This window comes from Rhinopithecus bieti, unplaced genomic scaffold (assembly GCF_001698545.2).
Source record: "Rhinopithecus bieti isolate Rb0 unplaced genomic scaffold, ASM169854v2 scaffold_11252, whole genome shotgun sequence".
Lineage (NCBI taxonomy): Eukaryota > Metazoa > Chordata > Mammalia > Primates > Cercopithecidae > Rhinopithecus > Rhinopithecus bieti.
Genome location: NW_016806895.1, coordinates 157,551 through 183,047, shown reverse-complemented (window position 1 = coordinate 183,047; position 25,497 = coordinate 157,551). Strand labels below are relative to the sequence as shown.

At 34.3% G+C, this 25,497-nt stretch overlaps 1 protein-coding gene and 1 long non-coding RNA gene across 2 annotated transcripts in view; both read right to left on the bottom strand.

Annotated features, from left to right (window-relative positions):
• Window positions 1-25,497, bottom strand: part of GPHN (gephyrin) — a 298,334-nt gene that overhangs the window by 180,821 nt on the left and 92,016 nt on the right.
• LOC108533708 (uncharacterized) lies at window positions 761-25,303 on the bottom strand. The gene is made up of 3 exons (XR_001886800.1): window positions 24,795-25,303; window positions 24,602-24,683; window positions 761-812 (listed from the first exon to the last, which is right to left on the bottom strand). It is a non-coding gene; the product is annotated as an uncharacterized LOC108533708 (long non-coding RNA).

Here is a 25,497-nt window from a genome sequence, read left to right as displayed (position 1 = left end):
CAGACACACCAAAAAAAAAAAAGGAAAAAATATTCCAAATGTTAGTTGTTCTCTTTTGGCCCAGATTGTTCAACTAGTTTTAAACATACTAGAAGGAAAAAGCTAATCTGAAGATAATATTCTTATATTCTTTTACTCAGAGGTCTTATTTAAGAACAATTCTGGACCAAATGGGAAAGAAGTCAATGACTGCTTAAAGAAAATAACACAGGGAAGAAGACGCAAGAATGAGGAAAAGAAAAGTAAGAGTGGTTTGAGGGTGTAAATATAGACAATGGAAAATAAAGTATGGAATTACAGAAGGGGACAATATGTAAACGCAGAATGTTCTGCTATTACTCATTAAAAATTCGTACCAAGAGGGTAAGAATGACAAATGAACTTACTGCAAAATAAATAAGCAAGTTGCTATACTATGGAATGAACGTAAGTGTAACTATACCACTACAGCCTTAAAGAAGAAAAGAAACACACACTAACAGACAATAGACAAGCTTAATAAAGAGAGAAACTACATTTTAAAAAGTGATTCAAAGAACACAAGAGAAAGCTAGAAGAGTGAGAGAAAAATCTGGTAGAGAGAAGGAAAAGAAAGGGGGAAATGTTAAAAGACAAAAACAGAGTTCAAAGAAGTCAAATGGAAGTCAAGAAAGTCTTCAACAAGATGTAGAAACAGAAGGAGCCCAAACCCATAGCGCAAAGCAATGTTTGCGAATGGAAAGTGGCTCCTTTGATCAAGTAATAGTTACTCTTAAGTCGTAGCCTCTATTCCTCCAGAGTTCATCTTTAAGCCCTTCCAATCTAGAGTGGAGCTAGTGTATGGATAGAAACAAGAGATTTACAATGAACAGAGCAGTTCAGATGAGTAGTTCAAATTGTCTCATAAAATGTTCCAACAGATTTATATAATGCCTTTTATATACATTTTCTAATGTATATAATGAAAATGGTGGTGAAGAACTAGTTGGTTTTACCAAAAAAACCCAAACCGAACCAAAACAACAACAAAATACCCTCTCCCATTCCCTAGGTAACTTAAAAAATTAATAACAAAAATCATTCATAACATGAATTGAATAAAGAAACCCAAGTGTTGCTTTGTGGCACCTCAGTTTAGAACTATATATTTCAAACAGCTTTGGTGGAAAAATTTGGATGACGAAAACAATTCAATTCCCTGACTCTGAGCGTTTATCAAGGTTCATAAATTGCCAACAGCAGTATAATAAATACTTTCCCATTTATATTACATTGGCTATTTGAACCAGATTTGGGGAGAATCACTTTAATATCAATGATAATAAGAATTTCTTTAGTGATCTTGAGTATGTGTGTGTGTATAAATCAATCAGTCAATCAACCTATACACCACTGAAGAAAACAAAAATTTAAAAATGTTGTTTATTATTTATGCATGGAGCAAATAACTTTTTCTCTTGCACCATGAAACTAGTCCTCTTTATAATATGTACTTAATTTTATACAATTTCAAAAATGAAAATTTTACTTAACTCACAATGTAATGGCATACACTTGAAACGATAAACTTGAGAAACAACTATTGTTCTTATACATATGGACTATAAAGAAGGTAACACAGATCTGTCTCAAGTTTTATGGCTTCTTGTTTTTTTCTTCATGTTACTCTGGCTTTACTCAATGGGAAAAAAAGGAAAGCCTGGAAAGCAAAATAAAACAGATTTTGGCCTAACATTAAATTTGTCAGGGATTAGAAATAAAAGGTAAGGCATCTGATTACCTTCTATTTTATTCTATTGGATCATGTTATTTTACTTTAGTTAACATCTGACTTTACAGTATTGACAATTCCCCTTTCAACTGGAATCAAAACTAAAATAACATGTAGAAACAGCATATTATATTAAAATCAATGGAGAAAATGAAAAAATGAGGGACTGAATGAAAACATACGATATTCATTTACTAATCAAGATTGTTTGAGACATCAAATAACTCATTTCAACATGTGTTTACATGTGTAATATAATTTTTGCTGAAGATCACATCATTCATTAGGAAATCTTAAAATATGAAACAGAAAAACAGAAGGGAGAGCACATAATAAATGTAAGGAACAAAAGTGAAAATGCCTTAAAAAAAGCTGAGGAAATTTTAACAAACAACAAGAATCTTTAGATACAGTTAGAGAAATCACTTACCTTATGCTTAGGTCATAACAAGAATAGCACAGTGTTTAAAGTCAGCTCTTCATTATGGGAGGTACAATTGAAAGCCATAGGTTATAATAACATGAATTGCTACACAGAAATGAAGACTTTTTCAGCCCAACATGAAAAGCTAACTCTTATGGGAGAACATTTCAACTTACGTTAAATGCAACATGAAGAACAATTGAGGGTGTAAACATCAAAACACACCCAAACACATGAATCTCACGCCAAAAAGAGAGAGATGGCCCAATCTCTCAGGACACAGAAGATTTAATCTGTGACCATAATTTGTGACATATAAGGGAAGGCACATTGCTTTAACAGTGAAAGATGCATGCATAATGTATAACCATCCATTTACCTCCCCACCCTCCACCCAACTTGTACACACACAGGCCCACTAAGATACAGGGGAAAGAATGTAGTGCCAAGCTGTTATGAAGAAAGCAGGACACACGAAAGCATAGCAGTGGTCATGTGATTTGAGAGGTGTTCTTCCCTTAGACCATCCCATCACCATGCTTATTTTAAAGAAGCCAGGAAAAGATTCCCTTTCAATGCTGCGGTAGCTACGAGCCCCCAGCTTGAAGCTAGTGTGTGGAATTTTGATCACCGTTCCCTGCGATGTCAGGGGCTCTCCAGTGGAAGCCAGATGTACTGTAACACTAGTTAGTAGGGGTACAAATGTGTGAATAACAAATATCCTTTCCCTTCTGCATTTCACAGAAGTGAGGGAGGAGAGAAACAAAGAAAATAAAACCCGTGTTAAGAATAGGTTCATAACAATATAAGAATGTATAAGTATTAAAATGGAAATTACATTTGATTGCAGGTTAACACAAATCAGGTTTCAAAAAAATTGCCTATTTTGCTGCTCACCAGGCTAATTTGTATTCCTTTTTCTTGTAAATGGTATACAGTATGGCTCATATTGAAAAATTCTGAGCACTTGGTCAGATGGGGTCAAAGTGAAGAACAAAATAAGTAATCTTCTTTGACGGACATTAGGAAAACTATCTTTCCATTTTAAACATGACTTTACTGGCCACTAACCACATTTTAAATTAGAAATTAAGTTTCTGTTTAGCTGCTTACTTACATAATCTGAGAAGTCCTCTGTTTTGGAAAGACACAATTTAAATTTTAATCTTTTTACATTGTTAAAAAAGCAAACAACAAAAAAGCTATTTAGAAACTGTTTCCTACGCACTCTTCTCTATTATCAATACAAGGTATTTAACAAGGGCTATTCCTGTCAATAATAGGGTTATTTTAGCTCTTCAGAAAAAAATTCAATTTTGCTTTCATATTATTATCCATTTTATTCTTTTTGTGTGAGATGAACTTTGATTCATGTGTACATCCCACTTTAGTTACCAGATGTCTAAACTGTTCAATGATCACGTACTCATTTTCTCTCCCTCCTTTTATTCTTAGCAGGCCAGAATATCTTGACTTTCCCTTTAATGTGGCTTTGGTATTTTAGGCTCTGGGCCCTCCCATAATCTCAGTTTCCTCACATGAAAAATAAAGATTGTGGCTCAAAGGAGATAATGCATTTATCAGTGATTTTAAGCTATAAAAATGAAAATACATGTCAGTAGTTGTTATGATCAGTGGTGCCACTGACAGCTATAAAATAAATCTGTGATTACACACCCTCCTCATTATAATGTAGGCAAGCTCTTGTTTCTAACCCAAAGAGAGGGAGAAAATTCTATGTACAGTTATATGTTTCTCAGTAGGGATAGGCCAGAAAATTTTGGAAATGTCATAGCCATATGTCCATATGCACGGTAGGCATGCAAGTCATATAATCTACGGCATGGAGCAAAGTCTCAACCAGCTCCTCTAGAAACTACCTTGTATTCTTGAGCTTTTAGATTTGAGACAAGCTGTTGCCTTTCTCTGGAATACACTGTTGCTTATTTTCTGATGCAGATACTACTTGTCCTTTAAGATCCAGCTTAGATTACACCAGCCATTAAGAAAAAATTCCCAAGTTCCTCAATCAGAAATAATTTCTTCTTTCTCTAAACTCTTTTAGCAGTGTTGAGATATAATTTACCTACCATAAAACTCATTCATATTAAGTATAAAAGTATTAAAAGTTTGATGACTTTTAATAAAGTTATATGGCTGTGCAACCAACACTACAATCTAGGTTGAGATTTGCCTAGATTCTCAAGGCATCTTATATGAACTTCTAATATAGGACTTATAGAAGTTTATAATATAGAATATGGGTTAATAGTTACTCATATTCCAATTACTGATATGAGTCCCCAAGTAGACCGTAGGTTCTTAGATGAAAAGGATCATGACTTTATCTTCTTTCTATTTCCCACTACATTAAATACACGGCTTTGTACAGAGGAAACATTTGCTAAATCTGAATGTTTATTTTGTAGTAATTATTTTTCTTTTCAATCTTAGCAGACTAAAATTTATTTTTAATAGTGTAAGTATGATCACAGCCATTCCTGTACCTGTTTTATCAGCTTACAAAGAATTTTTCCTTATTTGGGCCTGATAGTATTGACAGATAATATGAGAAGTATGTGGATTCTAGTTAAGAGATATCCAGGTATCCTACAGAATGATCTCAAGAATTTAGAAATTAATATTATTTAAGGTTAATAACATAGTGACATTTGGAGTCCAGTAAAAGTTTTCTATACCAAGGGTTTCAGGTTAGGTTAAGAAGATTTCTTATTTCTTAAGACAGCAGGATGTTTAATATCTTACATGGTCTGGTCACTATAATGACAGAGATTATAGAAATTTTTGATGCATCATGGCTTATTTTGACTTTAGTTTTTCTACCATATTAAATTTATTTAAGAGTAATGAGTCTCTGAAAGAATGAACTTCTTTGAGTATCATCTACTCATAAGATTAAGAGGAGGGAGAAAAAGGGACCCATTTACTCAGATTACTTGCCTCTTTAGCCTACCCTGAAACAGAAGCAAAAGTTTGATTTAAATAACATTAAGCCAATAACTCTACAATCTTAGACTCTTACATTCTATTTCTTTCTCTTCTTCTTAAACACAAGTGGATAATTGTTCTAGAAAAGTTTTCTTCCATGGTTCCATTCATGCATCACTTTATTGGAATAAATTAGGATGCAAGTATTTGGCTCACTTGAGTTTAATAATAGCTCTTATGTGTTTAATTAGATTTATAATATCACAGCACATATTCAACTGAAGAACTCAAAGAGTTCTGGCTTATTTATGGCACGAAAGGCAGCATGATAAAGAGGATGTCCTTTGGAGTCCCATGGTATGATTTCCAGTACTGGATTTTCCTCTTCCTAGCTGTGTAACCTTGGATATGACATTTAACATTTAGAGCTTTAATTTCCTTATCCATAATACGGGGAAAATTAAGTAGGATAGTGTAAGTGAAAGTGAAAACTACTGTAAGTAAAAATAAAATAGAAATTGAAGCTGTTACTGTCTTTATGAATATTTTAAGTCACATATATTTTATATAGGTAGAATCTGAGGCACGATAAGAAAAAAGAATTTGCTACAAATCATGCTAGGAATCAGTGACAAATAATAGACGAATTGCCAACTTCCAGACTAAAGCTACAGAAAAAGTCTGAGTAAAGGTGTGAGATTAGCTCTGCTAGGATTAATCTAATTCTGTGTTGTATGATTTTAGTAAAGTTGTCTCCTCTCTATGGGTCTTAGTTTTCTGATCTGCAAAATATGGATGTTTCTAGGGGTTTTAACTCAGGTCAATGGGTCCCTTGAGAGAATCTTGTGGGTAAAAAGTCCATTCACTGGGACAGAGAAATGAAATTACAATCTTTATATTTAAAAATCTAATTAATATTTATTATCTTCTTTCATTATGAGCACAGGCAACAAATCACAGTAATATTAGCAGAACCTCTTACTTCAATGGTTGTAAATATCTTTTTATGTTTATCATGATTTCAAATTATAGTAGTCATTAGACCTGCTCCTAGTTTGTTAGTTAATACATTTAAAAATAGGCATTTATTATTATATCACAGTTTGTTTTAAGAGTTATTTTGACCATGATTTGAATTCGTTTTCTAATGTTATATATTTTATTTTATACACTTAAAAACATTTTTATGAAAAAAGTATCTGTAGCCTTTGACCAACTACCACATGGATCCATGGCAGAAAAAAGGTTAAAAGCCTCTGAGCCAGATAATTTCCAACCCTCCCTCCTTTTATCTGCAGAATATTATAGCTATATGAAATCTTTCCCACCTCTATTTGCTGTCTTTTATCAAATCATATATAAAAGGTATCCATTTTTTAAAGAAAATTATATAAAATTGGTCACCGAATTAAACAAATGCCCATTTAATAGACCAAAACAAGAAACAAAAAAGGAACACTGTTGCTTAAAAAAGTTATTAAATCCTCAGGGTTAAAAAAAATTCTGCTTCAGCTGCGCCTTTCCCATTAGTTCAGATGAACTAATCATTTAACAGTAATCACATTTAAAAACCTCTAATCAAAGGTAAACTTCCATACACGCACACATACACACATAAAAACAGACACACGTGTGTATGTATCCATAATCATTTATTCTTTGAATTTTCAGTCATTTATTGCTCACTGATAGAGAGTAGTAATGTTATTTTTTATTTTTATTTTTTTCCCAGAGATGGAGTCTTGCTCTGTCACCCAGGCTTGAGTGGAGTGGCATGATCTTGGCTCACTGCAACCTCCGCTTCCCGGGTTCAAGCAACTCTCCTACCTCAGCCTCCCGAGTAGCTGGGACTACAGGCGTGCACCACCACACCCGGCTAATTTTTGTATTTTCAGTAGAGATGGGGTATCACCATGTTAGCTAGGCTGGTCTTGAACTCCTGACCTCATGATCTGCCTGCCCCAGCCTCCCAAAGTGCTGGGATTACAGGCTTGAGCCACAGGGTCCAGCCTGCTATTTTTTAAAATCTACATACAACATAAGAGTATGCCGACAAACAGACAATACTTATAAGCAAAACAATTTTATAAATCTTTTCCAGGGGACCATTCTTAAATGTTTTCCCACTGTTATATAAATTTTCATTGTTAAATTCCACTGAGCTTTCCTAAGTTCTAGGTTAATGTGAAAAATACTTCCTTTCCAGTATTGATCCATTCTTAAGTTGGAAGTGTGTCAGGTTATATAGCTGGTGATGTTAATTATAATTACCACTGAAAATCAAAGCTTGTTTACGCTTCTTTATAGGTAACTTGGTGAGTTCCTTATTTGTTCTTAAAGAAAATATTAAAATATGTAGAACACACTTTCTATTCTTTAGAACTGGTTATCACCATGACTCAAGAAAGTATGAATTTAATCATCAATGTTAAATGTTCTTAATGTATATCCTATATAAAGCTTTAATTTCAAGTTGAACCATGCTCAGTGACATCTGGAAACTTTGCAAATCCCAGGCTGGTCTCCTCTTGGTACCAACAATAATTTTGGTTTGGTGCTTGTTCTGAAAATTTTAATGTTGATCATAAATATGAAGAAAAATTACTACCCAAATTATATAATGTATTACAAAGCTAAATGAAGTATTTTTGGCTAAGAGGAATTTCAGATTATTCATTATTTCCCAATCTTAAGATGAATAACTGAATATTTTACAGAGTAATTACTCTTCATTCTAAAGGTTCAAGGCCGGAATTATTGCTGGTTTTAGGTCATACAGCAAAGTAGTAATAGAACTTGGTTCTCTTGACGTCCAAACTTAAATATGTGTACACTATCAATCACTCTACCTTTCTAAGCTAACAATCACAATCACTGCATTCCTAATCACACCTTGCATTTTCATGGCCTCTTTGCTCTTGACTATTTCTCTTAGCGATGAGAACCACTGAGAATAGGGATTTGAATGTAGGAGTGATGGAGAATGGTATCACAAAAGAAACTTTGGGGAGTAGCATTCTGGAAACAAACTGTCTAGATTGGAATTTTGGCTCTGTCATTATTAGCTGTATAACACTGTATAAGTCATAACCTCACATATAAAATGAAGATAATAATAACATCTATCTCATAGAATATTTGTAAAGAAAATAAGAATACATGTAAAGTCCTTGCTTAGAGATATATGTAAAGTGCTTGCATAGAAAGTGTTTAGCTCAGAGTTAACAGTATATATTGTTAGCCATTACTATATCGTTGTTCCTACTATCATCCTTTTATTTGGATGATATACTAGACCTGTAATAAGAAATGTTGATTTTTTTTTGTTTTGCACTTGTGTGATTTTGACAGTTCTCAAAAGTAAGATCAAGTAAGATTAATTTAGGTGAGTATGTGAACAGGAAGTTTTCAGAAAATATTAATGATAAAAAATAGAGGCCAAGGAATAGATACAGTCAATAACATAAAAACTTGAATTATTGAGCATTTGTAATTATTATGCACTTTCTGGCACTTCTGGAAGAAAGTCACATTTGTTTTCATTAAGCATGAAGTTTGAAATGCTGAATTTTTAATTAGATTTAATATTCTTAGTTTTCATTCTTAAATGCCGTGTCCTATCACCTATTTGTTCATTAAAAAAAACCCTAATGTTTTACTCATTTCAGTGTGGCTGTATTGTTTTCCTTTCTAAATCATATTTTAGTATTGATTGAAAAGTTGTGACTTTATTTTCTAAATGCTTAACTAGCATGCATAAGGCACATGAAAGATGTACAAATATATGTCTATACTGCATTAGTAAAGTGGCAACAGCTTAGAAAGTGTGGAGAAAAGTTTCTTCAAGAAATAGATAAGAACTAGGCATTCTGATGCCTAGTATTACAGCTATGTATGGCATGCATTATATTGCTAATCAAGCTTCTCATGATCTAACCAAGTAATAGTTAACAAATACAGTTTAATAATATATAACTCATTTTCAGGATGAGCAATATAGGTAGGATTATTTCAGATGTATGTAAAGTTTTTTCTTAACATAAGCCCTACACCTGCAGGTCCAGAGACATGCACTAATTAGATCGGCTAAAGCTAGAGACTTGTGTATGTAGCGAATCCTCTTTTCCACAGACAAAACATAGGAAGTTAGGCTAGCTAAATAACCTTGACTAAATTATTTCAAGTCTTAGTTTACACATCTACAAAAATCAAGATAATACTATTCATTTATTGAACAAATATGTGGAAAAAAGAAATGAACAACAACAATAATAATAAAGAATATGTGTTGAGCTAAGCTCAGTTGCCCAGAGCCAATGCCAGGCTCTTGTCTAGGTGCTGGAGGTAAAACATGAACAAAATTGACAAAGACCTTGCTATCTTGGAATTTACATTCTAATAGTAGTAGACAGATGATAAGCACCTAAACTAACAAGTACATAAATACGATAGTTTCAGAAAGCAGTTACTGTTATAAAGAAAATAAAATATAGTAATGGAATAAAAAAATAAGTAGTGATAAGGTATAGCTATTTTAGACAGAGTAAGCAAGGAAGACTTCTCCAAGTAAGTATCATTTTAGTTAAGATTTGAGACAGCCAGATGAAGATCATGGGGAAGAACTTTCCAGGCTGAGGAAACAGCTAGAGGTGTGCAAAAGCTCAAATGTTTTGTTGAGTTTCCACCTCATAGGATTATTGTGAGACTAAAATAAGCTAATGCATGTAGAGCATTTGTTACTATACCCAACATTGTATAAAGGACAAATATATGTTATTCTGATAATAATGACAGTGACAATAATAATGGCTATAATGACTACGATACAGACTGAAATTACTCTCCTCAATCCCTCCTAGCCTGGAACTATTTGTAACCTCGTCCATATCAAAGAAGACTGTTGTAATTGGTCAGAAGGGCCAAAGATCAGTAATAAAAAGACACACAGGTGTTCAGACTTAGGGTTCCAGCAAAGTGGGATACAAAAGTACCTTTTGGGAAAAAAATCTGCTATTTCATAAAAGTCAATGAAGGCATCTCTTAAAAGACAGAATACAATTTTTGTTGTTTATTGACGTTTTACCATAAATAAACTTATGCATTAAAGCTATGATATCATAATGTTATTGATCCACGATAGCTACTACACTTGTTAGTATTCTCTTCACAGTTAGATTTGTATCTATAAGTGTTGAGGCATTCTCAAAATTTATGGAAAGATGCATCACATGGAATATAATAACCATCAAACTAGAGAAAACTTAATTATAAAGATTTTTTTTTTTAGCAATCATTAACCTCCATGTCCAAAGCACATGAAGTTTCATTTGGGACAGAACAATGTTATTAATAATGCCAGGAGGTGCTTTGGTTCAGTGTTAGTGATTTTTGTTTCATTTGCATTCCAGTTTGGTTCCTTTTGATTTCCTATATATTTCTAGTATAGATGTACACAGTGGTTTAGTTAGGATTAGCCAGAGTAGTTCTGAGACATCTTGCCTGTTTCTGACCAGTTTATTTTATTGTAATCTGAGCACAACAAACAGAAATGATCAAATATATATTATATAATCTGTGTATTTATATACACTACACACAAATACACACTTATTTAGTGGGTCCATGTATTCTATCTTTGCAGCACGTACTGAAAATCATTAAAGTTATACTACAAACCAGTAGGTTACTTAAAAATAAATATAAGCAGAAAGAGAGAAATGGGAGTACAAAGGATCCTGGGAAATACAGCATTATTCAAATGCCAGGCCAACATATGCCACATATGTGGAAAGAATGCAATCCTAATTTTCCCTTTTTTTTTTTTGAGACAGGGTTTCACTCTATTGTCCAGGCTACAGTGCAGTGGTGCCATCATAGCTCACTGCAGCCTCAACTGCCTGGACTCAAGTGATCCTCCCACCTCAGCCTCCCAAGTAGCTTGGTACCATAGGCGTGTGACATCACCCCAAGATAATTTTTTTTTTTTTTTTGTAGAGGAGGGGTCTCCCTATGTTGTCCAGGCTGGTCTCAAACTCTTGGGCTCAAGTGATCCTCCTGCCTTGGCCCACCAAAGTGTTGCGATTACAGGCATAAGCCACTGTGCCAGGCCCTTAATATTCTATCTATTTTGTTCTTATATGAGAATTCTATGCAAAGGAAATTTGAACTTTGTCACAGTTGTTCAGTTTCCTAAAAATATATCAAAAGATCTGAATAAATCAGAGTAAAACATTAAAATTTGCTAAATCTAAATGGTTACCAGATGGGTGTTTGTTATATTATCTGTTGTTTACTATATACAATATTTGAAACATTTCATTAAATAATGGGAGCTATAAAAAAAAACCCAACTAATTTTCCAAAGGACATTTACATTAGGCTTTCAATACCCCAAAACGCTTTAGCTTGGATTTCTCAAATTTAGAATTTGACATCATCTAAATACCCGTTTTCACTCTTTATCCTAAGAACAAACAATGCCAATGTTTTCAACCCATATATATTTTTCATTTTTTTTTTCCTTCATAAGTATTTATTGAACTGAGAATGCTATTAAATTCTAACCACTGTCCTAGACAGTTTCACCATTGACGAATTTGTTTCCTTCCTGGGGTTGCTTCAGGTGGTTTTGTTGTGCCTTGCATTGCTCAGTTATCACGTGGGCAATATAATTGTATCAAACTCTGCAGAAACTCATCCATCAGAGCTTTCCAACTCTTACATTCCACATGTTTTAAAAAATTCCTACTTGGAAAAATTTTAAAAACTTTTCCATGTAGGAAATTTTTATACGGTATTTCTTTGTTTTACATATGTTTCTTTATTCTCTCTTTCTCTCTCTCTCTCTCCCTCTCTCTCTTTTTTTTTTTTTTTTGTTGAGACGGAGTCTTGCTCTGTCGCCCAGGCTGGAGTGCAGTGGCCGGATCTCAGCTCACTGCAAGCTCCGCCTCCCGGGTTCCCGCCATTCTCCTGCCTCAGCCTCCCGAGTAGCTGGAACCACAGGTGCCCGCCACCTCGTCCGGCTAGTTTTTTGTATTTTTTTTTTAGAGACAGGGTTTCACCGTGTTAGCCAGGATGGTCTCAATCTCCTGACCTCGTGATCCGCCCGTCGCGGCCTCCCAAAGTGCTGGGATTACAGGCTTGAGCCACCGCGCCGGCCTCTTTCTTTCTCTTTTGAGACAGAGTCTTGCTCCTGTTGCCCAGGCTGGAGTGCGGTGGCGCCTTCTCGGCTCGCTGCAAGCTCCGCCTCCCGGGTTCACGCCATTCTTCTGCCTCAGCCTCCCGCGTAGCTGGGACTACAGGAGCCAGCCACCACGCCCGGCTAATTTTTGTATTTTTTTTTTAGTAGAGATGGGGTTTCACCGTCTTAGCCAGGATGGTCTCTATCTCCTGACCTCGTGATCTGCCCGCCTCGGCCTCCCAAAGTGCTGGGATTACAGTAGTGAGCCAGCGCGCCCGGCCTATTCTTAACTTACTCTATATTATCTGTAGAACTCCCTACTTTCTCTTCTCTTCTCTCTTCTTCAATTCACCATCCCTATTATTTCTTTCTGATAAAAGTTAATAGCAGTTAACATGGGAGGAGCTCAAGGGTAATTTTATCTTTGCTTATCTATATTCTTTACTGAATGTATGAAAAACAATACAAAAGTTATCTAAAAGAAAAACACGGCTGGGTGTGGTGGCTCATGCCTGTAATCCCAGCACTTTGGGAGGCCGAGGCAGGCAAGTCACCTGAGGTCAGGAGTTCGAGACCAGGCTGGCCAACATGGTGAAACCCCATCTCTACCAAAAATACAAAAATCAGCGAGGCGCAGTTGTGTGCGCCTATAATCTCAGCTACTTGGGAGGCTGAGGCAGGAGAACTGCTTGAACCTGGGAGGTGGAGGTTGCAGTGAGCTGAGATCACACCACTGCACTCCAACCTGGGCATCTAAAAAAACAAAACAAAAATGAAACAAACAAAAACCCCCAGAAACTCTAATTGAAAATGCCATTTGATTAAAAAATTGTAGAATTCAAACATTTTAGTATAATATAGACAGACCATTTTGCTATTTGTTCAAACCAGTTTTATTCAATTGTTTATAGATTTATTTTGAGCCATCAATGCATTGTTCCTCAGTCCTTCCCCATGCATACACATCTACAATAAGACATTTGGGATCAGTTTACGGTCCATCATAGAACAGTTGTGAAGCTAACTAGATTCACAAGTCTGTAACCCTAGACACATTAACGTTATGTTTTAACTCAAGCTGAAAAAGGCATATTCTGTTTATAAACAGTCTTTTGACAGGGTCATTATATGATGCATAGAATTTTTACAGTTAGAAATATTGTATCTAATTTATTTATGTTAGTTTCACCCAGGTTACCTCTCCTATATTCCTGTGAGCTACTTCCCTAGAATTTAGGCTCAGTGTACCAGAACATAAAAGCAGCTATGCCACGCCCATTTTGTTCCTTTGAAGCACACTGAAACACAGTAATTAATAACAATTATTAAGGTTCATACTCTTTCTCAGTGGCTAAAATGGGTTATTATTCATTGAAAAAGGAAAGAAAACAAATAGCTAGAAATGAAGAGACAGGTGATTTCTAACAAAAAAGACAAACACACAAGGAAAGAGAAAAGAAGCACAAGAAAAAATAAAGTGTAGGAAACTGCAGTGAGAAAGTGCATTTATGTAAATGAGGTAATAAGTAATGGGACAGGGATTCTTAGATTATTCTTCTCTTCGCATTTTTTTCTCTTCACATTTTTTACTTCAACCTTCAAAACATAAAGCAGACTGTAAAAGCACAAACATAACCCCTGATCTGGAATTGTCTTTTAAGTTAATAGGCAGTAATCAAAAGGCATAGCTTATAAAATTTAAAAAGGGCTGGGTGCAGTAGCTAACACCTGTAATCCCAGCACTTTGGGAGGCTGAGGTGAGAGGATTGCTTAAGCCCCAAAACCCTGTCTCTACTAAAAACACAAAAATTAGCTGGGCATAGGGGCATGCATTTGTAGTCCCAGCTACCTGGGAAGCTGAGGTGGGAGGATCGCTTGAACCCAGAAGGCGGAGGTTGCAGTGAGCCAAGACTGCGTCACTGTACTCCAGGCTGGGTGACAGAAAGAAACCCTGTCTTAAATAAATAAATAAATAAATAAATAAAGATGTGTAAGACAAAGGACAGGTATTTTGACCCACATCATGACTAATCCTTTTTTTTTTTTTTTTTAAGACGGTGTCTCACTCTGTTGCCCAGGCTGGAGTGCAGTGGAGTGATCCTGGCTCACTGCAACCTCCGCCTCCCGCGTTCAAGCAATTCTCTTGCCTCAGCCTCCTGAGTAGCTGGGATTACAGGCATGCACCACCACACCCAGCTAATTTTTTTGTGTATATTTTTAGTAGAGGTGAGGTTTCACCATGTTGGTCAGGCTGGTCTTCAACTCCTGACCTCGTGATCCATCCACCTCGGCCTCCCAAAGTGCTGGTATTACAGGCATAAGCCACCATGCCTGGTAGACTAATCTTAAGAGCAGTTGCAAATATTTCCTCCTTGCAGGTGGGATGTTTAAAAGGAAGCCAAAGTGATTTCAGACACAGCTTTTAAAGCAAATGACATGACTCCCTCTAGCACATACATAGTATGACTGCCTTTACTACCTCACCTTTGTTCTATAAACTGCTGCTTATGCTCTGCAACTACTTAAAATGGGAAAGTTAGAACAAGTGACCTATCCTTTAAATGCTGAAGTAAAAAAGGAATGAAAAATGATGTCTAGTTTCCCTCCTCCCTTTTTTATTTTCTCCATCCCTCCTTTCTCTCTCTTCCATCACCCCTCCCTCTTTTTCATTCATCATTAATTTGCAGCTACCAGGACACATGACTCTATAAAGCAAAGGCCAGGTAGATAACTCTAGCTGGGGAACATTTCAGATCAGAAATAGAGATCAGTTATGTCTGAAAGTTAGGTAATTGCAAGTGAAAGCAGTGCATGACATAGGTTGACTGAAAGAGTGGTACTTAACATGCACAAGAGCGCTTTAGAAATGCTACTGTCACTGATCTGTAATAGTAAGAATGGCTAATGACAGAGACCTTTGCCATATGGTAGCAGTTGAAGTTGAATGAATAACATTTTGATTTTCCCTTTGAACTCTTGAATTGTGCTGCATGGCTCTAAAACTAATACATTGGTGAAGTTATAGATAAACTTGGTATGTGGAAAGGGAAATGAACTAAAGGATGTCATTTAGATGATCCAGAGCTGCTGGTCACACAACATTTTTTGTTTATTTATATTTCATCAGCCCACATATCAAAGGTTGGAGGAACTGACAGTTGTCTGGTTCAATTAGTGTATTTACGTTAATAAATTAAGCAAAACTTAGTAACTCATAGCCCAGAAACATGATTTAGAAAAATAAATGCCAAATTTTGGGATCATTTATTTACTTCCTATATTTTCAAGGTGAAACTGTAATGTAAAAGGAAAAAAAGATTTGTTTCCACTTGGAAAAATAACATCTGGTTTATTTTCTACCAAGTAAAATTGTATACATTAAAGTAAGATGAATGCTTAATGGAATTAATGAAGGATGCTGATTATTTAAACATCAAACCAGTGTTCCTAATAAACGTAAAATATTGGAGGCAATTATAAAGTTTATTAAAACAGTTTGGAATTGTCATGGATACGAGGGAGTTAAGTCATTTTGATATATTTTATGCTGGATGATTAGGCTGTGAAATTGTATAGTAAGACAATTAAAATCAGTCTTAATTTGACCCAAAATATTTCAGACTCTGAGCCAAATGTTTGAGACAGCACACACATGAAGACTGACTCAACATTTCCTCATATAATCTCTTTCAGGTCTCAATGGCAACCATTTTTCTCTTTCCTACTCTTCCACCCAAGTGCATTCTTTGAAGGGACTCCTAACCTCCACAATTGATGATTACTAGTGATTAATTTAGCAGCATCTGACTGAAGACCATTTTTACCTCAGTTCACCCTTTCATTTCTAGGGATTTCCCTTCTTTGTCAAGCATTACACAGAAGTTCACCATTAATCTAAAGCTTCAATATTAAATCCAAAGGGGCTAGATTGCTATGGAATTTTTTCTTCAGTGCAGACGCACACAGCAGCCTTTTCAGAGTCATGCATTAGTTCATGCCACGCTTCTCAACAAGAACATTTAAGCATGGTAGCCCAAACAGAATTAGATTTAATTGCTGTGTGCTGGTATAGCAGCAAGTTGCCAAAGAGAAAAAATAGCAGCAAGCTGGGTTTTCATGACTCCAGGCCATACTAGGTGCAGAATGGTATGAACAAAATTTCGAAAATAGATCCTTTTTTTCGTATCCTGAGGCAGACAGAAATAGGACAAGGAAAATTGCTAATATAATTGAAAACTATGGCTATAAAAAGACCACATGAATCTGAATTCCATTCAGGGTTTCATGAAACATTAATCCAAAAATATGTTTAAAGTCGTTCTGAATTCACCTTTGTTCTGTAAGTTGCTGCTTATGCTCTGCAACTATGTAAAATGGGAAAGTTAGAACAAGTGACCTATTGTTTAAATACTGATGTCAAAAAAGAAATGAAAAACTACAGTAGTTTTCTTTCTTCCTTTTTTATTTTCTCCTTCCTTCCCTTCTCTTTTTTCCACTGCCCCTTTTTTACTCTTCTTTTCCTCTTAAAATACAAAACACTTGAGTACCAATATACCTACTTTTTCTCCCTTGTCAATTCCAAGGGAGAAATATAATACACATATTATATATATAATATTAGTCTTTCTAGGTAAAATCCATATCCAACTGTTTTATTGTAAAATAAAATTATTTTATATAATAACCCTTACAGTGTTTCGTAATTATTTGCTTTCTCTAGTAATAAAAGTCACATGGAAATTAAGTCAAATTCACTTTAAAAGGTAGATTTGAAAGTGATGCAAGCACATATATTCAAAGGGTATAGGTGACTTCAACTTATCAACCAATGCATTGACACTTATTCATGGACATAAAATAAGTCATCGAAAAATGAAACACAAGTCTGTGTTCCCAAGATATTTAAGTTAAAAAGAAGCAAGTCAGTATGATAAATCAGGCATACTTATAAAACACTCTGACATCATATACATGTGACTAGACAAGTTGAATTTTTCAAAGCTAATGGAAAGGATATCACCATATATTCTCCATTTCTATTTCTAATTTAGCCTATTTCTGATTATGGAATACATTGTAGAAAAAGTGCTCAAGTTCTCTATAAATCTTAGCTGTATAATTCTTGTTAAAAATGAGAATGAAAATGTAAATCCTTTCACAGGGAGGTGCTGCCTGAAGGTGAAAGAATACTATTAAAAAATCTTAAATAAATATAATAGATTTAGGAGTTAAGACTGTAAATATTGTGGATGAATCTACTTTGGAGAATGACAGCTGCAACTGTAAAGGGTAGCAAGCACTTATTCATATAATTAAGTGGCTAAAAATGCAAGGGAAATGCTATCACGATGTTTAAAATGGATTCCATAAGACTCAAAATATGGCCTTAAATTCAACTTAGTGAATGAAAAAAAAAAAAAAAAAAAAACCAAATTCCCTTTCACAAACTACTTTTGCTGTGCATATGCTAATCATTCTGTCCTATAATGCATCCTGAGCTCCTCTTTCTTTCAGAGTCTCCTATATCACCCAAATATATTAGACAACTCAATAAAGCTGATTAAAGGATTTAAAGGATGAAAATTTGCATTCTCTTCCAGTAAGTCATGTTTATAAAGAGTAATGTCATGCCTTGCCTTTATCTCTCCTTTCCAAGATGTCTGAACTTGGCAAATTAATTAAATAAGCCTTACTACCAACCTGACACCATCTCTGATAGATAAAAATGTGGCCTAAAGAAATAGGTACTATGGCATTTTAAAGTTATGTAATAAGACTCCAAAAACTCAAGTCTATTCTAGGAAAATCTGCCTTTACCAAATTCTTTCTTTGTGACTTAACAATAATTTGGTGAAATTTAAAATAACTCCCTCATGACTATTCTGTGAACACAGGACTCAAGAATGTTGATTTTCCTACAGACTTTTTTGAACCAATTAGTAAAGACGTTTAGTTTTCAAAGCCAAAGACATTTCCTCTAGTCATATTTTAGAACAACATAGCCTGAATTCATAGATTATGATTTTTAAAAAATGGACAATATTTCAATTTGTAAAATCATTAAGGCCCCATATTTAATTTCTGCAACATTCTCTATATGCATAATATGGCAATATCTACTCTGTAGCATGTATAGATGTTAAATAAATGCTTGCTGACTTATTATGACCCTACTGGTAGTTTCAGCAAAACTGAAAGTATAAACAACCAAGGAAAAAATAACAAAACAAGATCAATTACAAGTTTTACATTCACACAGCACATTCAAACCATTATGGTCTTTTAAGCTCAGAGTATGTTTTCTATACATATTTGGCTCTCTGACTGAATTTTCATGTAAAAAATAAAATGCACACAGGATAACAAGATATAATCCCTTTCATATTGTACCTGAAAATTCTGTTTTACATTCATTATGAATTAGCTTTGTCATGACTCCCTTCCAGTTTCTGAAATTTCATCAGAATATCCCTTCCGAGGAACATAGAGGTATAGTTTATTCAAATTTTAGAGATGGGTAAACTGTGGCAAAGAGAAATGCAATTATAGCTCACCACGTCTGATTAAATCAGACACAGACCTGGCAGTAGAAATCATTACTTCTTTTAACTCACAGTCAGTCATATATCTGTTTAACTTTGCTCTGCTGACTCAAAGATCTATATCTTGTTTATAAGATATGAAGGATACAGAGGGTATTTAATAAGTAGCACTTAATAAATGATTAAAGAATCATTCAGAAAAATCATTTACTAGGAAGAGGCAGCAAGAAGTAATCTAGGACTAATAATATCACACTATAGAAAATTTACTGAAATTTAATGATACTGGCATAAATCTTTAATATAAACATTCAATTCATATACTCCTTCAACAAACATTGACTGATGATGCTGTGGGGAAGTCCTTGTCCCAATTTCTATAGTTTCCTCCTCCCTTTACCTTCCACTATAATGAGTACTGTAAGGAAGATTGAGCTGTCAAAGGAAGAAAACAGGATGTAGATCCCATTGCCACTCAGAATTGGTCAGGTAAAATGCCTTGAAGTAGGCTGGATTCTGTTAGAAGTTAGAGTTCATTTTCCAAGAAATAATGTTATAATTAGTAGATAGATTCCTACATTAATCCATATATGTCAATTTAAATCTCAATTCAGTTACTAATAGTATACCAGCTAATTAAGAGTTATATGAACACTAGTCTAGAAATCTAGTCACTACTTATAAAGTTACTTTTTGTGAGGAAGTGCTTTGACTACTTACAAACTGGTGATTGCTTGTAGCATATGACATATAATAGAATAGAAGGACAATATAATACCGATCATAAAAAACCACTATTCCTACTAGTCATCTTCGGGGTGTGTTTATGTGCATAACTAATCCAGACACTAAATGGGAAAGTTATTTTGGAGAAAAAGACAATTGAAAAACTGGAGAAGATAGTCACCTGGCAGAACGAAAAGAAAGACATTAAATGTTCACGTATTTCATATTTTATATGCTTTACAATGACTAGGAAACAGAAGTAAGGCAGGAATGGTACAAGTGCTGATGTCAGGTTAAGTTGATAGTGGAGCTAATACTTGTTTCAATCAGGCTGTGGCTAATCACTAGATGTAAAACATATTCTACTCTGTGACAAACATAGCAGATAATATATCTGAAAGAGTTAGTTGAAACAAAAAATAACTTTACCTTTAATATAACGATAAATATTGATAATAATATAGTCAATATTTATTGAGTACTTACACATATCAGGCACTGCACCAAGTACTATTAAGCTGTTAAATCCTTAAGATACCCCAAAAGGTGGTATCATTCCTATTTTATGGAATATGAGGTGTAGAGAAGTTAACTTGCTTAAGGTCACAAAGTTAATAAGGGACAGGGTTGGGTTTCAAATCCAGGGTTAGGATTCAAATCTAGCCCCAGACTTTAAACAGTATGTTAAATTGATCTTCAGTAAGTCTACTTCAACAGTACAAGAAAGCCAACAAAATATTAATAACTGCCAAGCATGAACATTTTTAGAATATGGTGAGAAGCTGATTAAACCTGATTCTTTCAGAAAAATAAAGAGGTTATTTTAAAAAAAAGTATGTCTCATGATCTCAAGCCCTAAAACCATACGGTAAGCACAGGCTATTTAGGACTCTAGGTATCCAAAAAAAAAAAAAAAAAAGAGAAAAGAAAGAAAAGAAAAGGCAACATGAAGAATTTCCAAACATTAAATTTCAAGTGGGTCTTTAAACAACAAATGACTTCAGAAAGTACTGAGCTACTTAAAAGACAGGATTACTATATCTTTCTCAATTCTGGGAGAGAATTAAGCCTTAATGCATTTATATTCATTGTGTGTAATGAATAAACTTCTGTTTTTTGAATATAGAATGGCAAACTCTTTACAGGATCTTAAGAAAACAGCTACACATATTACTTCCTGTGTTCTATAGCTTAGCTGAAGAACACTGGTTGAGAAGGAAATGCTTTGAAAGAGAAAAATGGTGACTGGGGAAAATTGATAATTCTACTTGCTGAAGTCAAGGCTATACATTTCACCTTGTATAGCCTTGCTTGGGAGTAAAACCCAAAGGAGCAAAAGAAAATTTACCTTGTTGCTGGTCTAAAAGATACTTATCTGAGTCTTTAAAAATTACACTAGGATTGGTGGTAAACCAAATCTGTGTAAATCCATGGAGATGAACCACAGCAATATATGACCATGAGCTGCTTCACATTTCTTAAACCTCTGTAATGTATGGAAAGCTGCCACTTTCATTTTTTTTTTTTTTTGGCCAAATCCAGGATTTTAAAGTAGATGTGGCTACAAAGCTCATTTATGTATCAGAAGTAAGGATTAGGAGACAATTCAAAAGCCGAAATAACAAAAATGACAACATTTAATGACACACTAAATGTCAAAGATGAAAAACAAGAACGAGTAAAAGACAACTAGAAGATTTCTACGCAGGGACACTTTAAGAAACATTACCATTGACAGAAGTATTAAGAAAGCAGAGCTGGACATACTGAGTTTGAGATCACAAAAAGACATTCAAACAGCAGCTGGAACTGTAAGTATAAATGCAGGTGAGCTATGTCATTTTCATGCTATCACATTATAATATGACATTATAACATATAATGTGCCATCATTTGGGCTCTAACTAGCTATATCTCTAATTAATCTATTTCATTTGTAAATTCTCTAGAACATAGGAAAGAAAATTTAGAACATCATGATGATAAGCTAATCTGTATATATATAAAGCTGGACTTCACTTAAGTACTTTATGGACTCTCTTCGTTCCTACTTTGATGAAGGAGAGGATATACATATTTCCTTTCTCTCTCAAAGATACATATAGTTTATATATTAGTTTTAAGGCAGCTCAAGAACTTTCTAAACTTGTTACACATCCATTAATATTCCCTCATCTTAAACTTTAAATTTTTCTTGCCTTGTTTTCACTGATGGCCTCTTTTATATTGTAAATGATAATTATACGAGGCAATATACAAGGATAAGCAGAAATTCACTAGTGCCAACTACAATAGTGTGTTTTGAAAATATTTTTATTATGGAAATTTAAAACATATGCCCAAGTAGACAGAATTCTTCTCAATTCTTTTAAAGAATGCTTTAATTAGATGGATTAATCAAATATCCCTGTTAAAGAGAAAGTCATGTGTTTTCCCATTATCTCTATGGCTTGGCTACTAATTTGTATGTCAGAGAGACAGATATATACTAATTTTATTTTTAACAACACAATTTACATACTCTAGTTCATTTCTACAAATTTGAAAGTGAGGTAGGAATCAATACATTTTAATAGCAGCAGTTGTAGTGTTTTCAAAAGACACAATTCTAAGATTTCTTCACACTATCTCCAGTTTTCTAACTATAGTATACAAATGGCATAAAAATAATACATGTGAATAAAAGGGTGGAACATTGTAGATAAACATATTGAAATAAGTAATAAACCATTATTAAAGATTTTCTAAATGAGATTTTATATAGTAGAACATCTTAGGTGGTTATCTCACAGTATAGAATCTTTACTTTTTGGCTACTGTTTCTTCCTTTGTAAACAGTATGTGGTTCTGGGGTGTTTAAAAAATGTTCCTATTTTTTCTTTTGAAGTAGAAAATGGTATGGTGTTTAAAGTCCATTTACCTTTCTTCTCTTCCTTTTTTTCTCTCTGCCTTCCTTTCTTGAATATGTAGACCTACTCACTGCAATTCAACTGAAACTTCTGTTTGCAAAAGCTCCAAAACTGTTAGGCAGTCCAAGTTTGTTTAGATCAGAATTGGTATCCTAAGAGTGTCTAAGAGTTCAAAGGACAACTATTTTGCATGTTACAACTTTAAAACCATCTTTCCTTTAGGTAGCTGGAAGTTCTCAAGCATTAAATAAAAACACAATTTTCAGTCCCTGTCTACTCAACAGGAAATAAACTATTTAGCTTCTAAATGTCAAATTATCTAAATAAACCTTGCTACTGGGAAATCTAAGACATTAAAGATAAGGCTCTAAAGGGTTCAGTTTGGACCAGTAAAAGCATGACAACTTGGATGTTTATTAATTTTCTTTGGTTTAGATACTGTTACAAATTATAATAAATTCATATCTAGTATATATTTCAGCTTCTCAAATAAGTCAGAAGGAATTCAATTTCTATCAGAATAAAGTATTCAATTCTGGCTTTGGTTTTATACTAAGGGATTCTGAAGCAGTCTTTCAAAGGATTTGAAAGGAGCTCTGCTAGAAACACTGGCTGGAACAAAGTTGAAAATCAGTTAGAAACGTGAAAGATGAGTTCTTTTTTTTCCATTTTGTCTTGAAGGGATGAAAGACTGTACAATATGAGACACTATCTCCACTCCATTAGTAATATTTTATGTATTCTAAATGTAAAGCCAATTCCAAAGGCCAAGAAATAGCTTGGCAGATTATGATTTATATTTAAATAAGGCATAGTAGGTGCTCAATAGTTTAATGCAAGATGACTAATAAGAGAAAAATAACAATAAATTACTAACAAAATTATATACCATACAATGTTAGATGTCTTTCTAAACATTTCCTTGAAATTAAAGTTTTGTGTCTTATAGGTGATCTTCTCATAGTATTACCCAAAATATATAAAACAACCTGAACAAAGTAAATGGATGAAGTGGAAAATACCAAGACTACTACATGCTAGTCACAGAGCTAATGACTTTTAACAACTTCTTAACAGGAGAAAGCCATGGTATTTAAGAAAAGACAATTTTCACCTCACTTGCTAGCTTTATGATCGGCCTCTTTGTGTCTCCAATTCCTCATCTTTAAAATTGAGGATGACATTAATATCTTACCCCAAAATAAGGCTGTTACGAAGATTAATTGAAAATGAGATATCAAAAACAAGCTTATCACAAGTAAAATAATATATATTATATTAATATATATACACCACATTTTTTTTTTTTTTTATACAAAGGGACCATAACTACATGGAGAAACGTTTGCTAAATAGTATCAGCCAGCTGAGGTTATAAATCTTGTTCCTATACAACTCATGGATAGGTTCATTTTTGAGCAAGGCTTATTTTTTTCATTTAATGAATGACACAGAAAATAGTGATATGCAATTGGTAAACCAACGTGCTACATTAGGGATTGAAGACTTTATTTCTTCAATAGTGAAGGTAAATGAAGATGATGATGTAAATGTAAGGGAAAGAAGAGATCGAGCCATGGAAGGTTTGGCTACCTCCATAGTGATGCTATAAAATAAATACTGTACTTTGTACCAATGATCTTGTCAAGAGGTTTCCAAATGAAAAATTGAAAACTAAGAAGAATATTCCTTGAAATTTTAATTATTAGGGTTTACAGTCTAAAATTCTGTGAAATATTTACCAATTTAACACTAAAAAGAAATAATTATTTCTAGAAAGAAGATTATCATGAATATTAGATTCCTTAAGGAGTTCTTCATTTTACTGGCCTTTATAGCATCATAAATTAACCATAAACAGCACCTATGGAGACTACAGAGATGTGGCATTGAGTGAAAGAGAGAAACCCTACCACAAATGACAGAAAGAGAAACATACTTCATGACAAATAAAGAAAGCCCATATGTCAAAATGAAAAAAACAAACCTAGATGAAGCCAGAGTTAAGAGCTGAGTGCCATGGTGCGAATGCCACAGCATACATAATCCCCCCAAGAAGCCAGTTCCACATTCCAACGTGAGAGCCCTCCTGCACACATGCTGTCATAGAGAAAGTAATACCCTGATGGATGCTGTAGGCTGTGATTGGAGATGATGCCAATGGTAGACTTCTTACACACTCTCATGGGAAATGGAGAATTGCCTGGATGAAGTGGCAAAAAGAAATGTGTTATATATTTTTTACACTAGCACTCATAATCTTTGGGAATTAAGAAAAGACCTATAGAAAATGTAGTGATGAGATGATACCAACCTTCTCTTTCAAATGTCTTTGTTGGTACTACAAATAGCTCATTTGGCTTTTCTTTGCTTCTCCTTAGTGATATGTTTCAAGAAGTTAACTCCCCAGGAAATCAGTTTCAAGAGAAAAAAATCTCACAGTTATAACTTGCAAAGTTAATTGAAGAAGATAGCTGCAATTCTATTGTTGAATTCTAAATTCAACTTTGTGAGGCTATGGGTTTGTCATGCCATTTCTTTCAAAGTTTTTTCTTAAAATTTGAGATCTGCCGATGGTATTCTGCCTCTGGTTCTGCATATACTACCTGGTATTTTAAATAGTCCTATCTTTCAAGGGTTTTCTTTGGGATGACATTCTGAGATAATATTTTTGTAATCAGAATTAAGCTGATAATACTGGTCTTAATATGGTAGCTATAGTGGCCTGTACAAAGTAAATACATGTAGAAATTATGTTGTAAAGAAAAGAATGAAGGCCTTAAAATTCATAAAGTCCTTTTTTTTTTTTTTTTTTTAGATGAAGTCTCACTCTATCACCCAGGCTGCAGTGCAATTGCATGATCTTCGCTCACTGCAACCTCCACCTCCCGGGTTCAAGTGATTCTCCTGCCTTAGCCTCCCGAGCAGCTGGGATTACAGGTGTGTGTCACCACGCCTGGCTAATTTTTTTGTATTTTTAGTAGAGGTAGGGTTTCACCATGTTGGCCAGGCTGGTC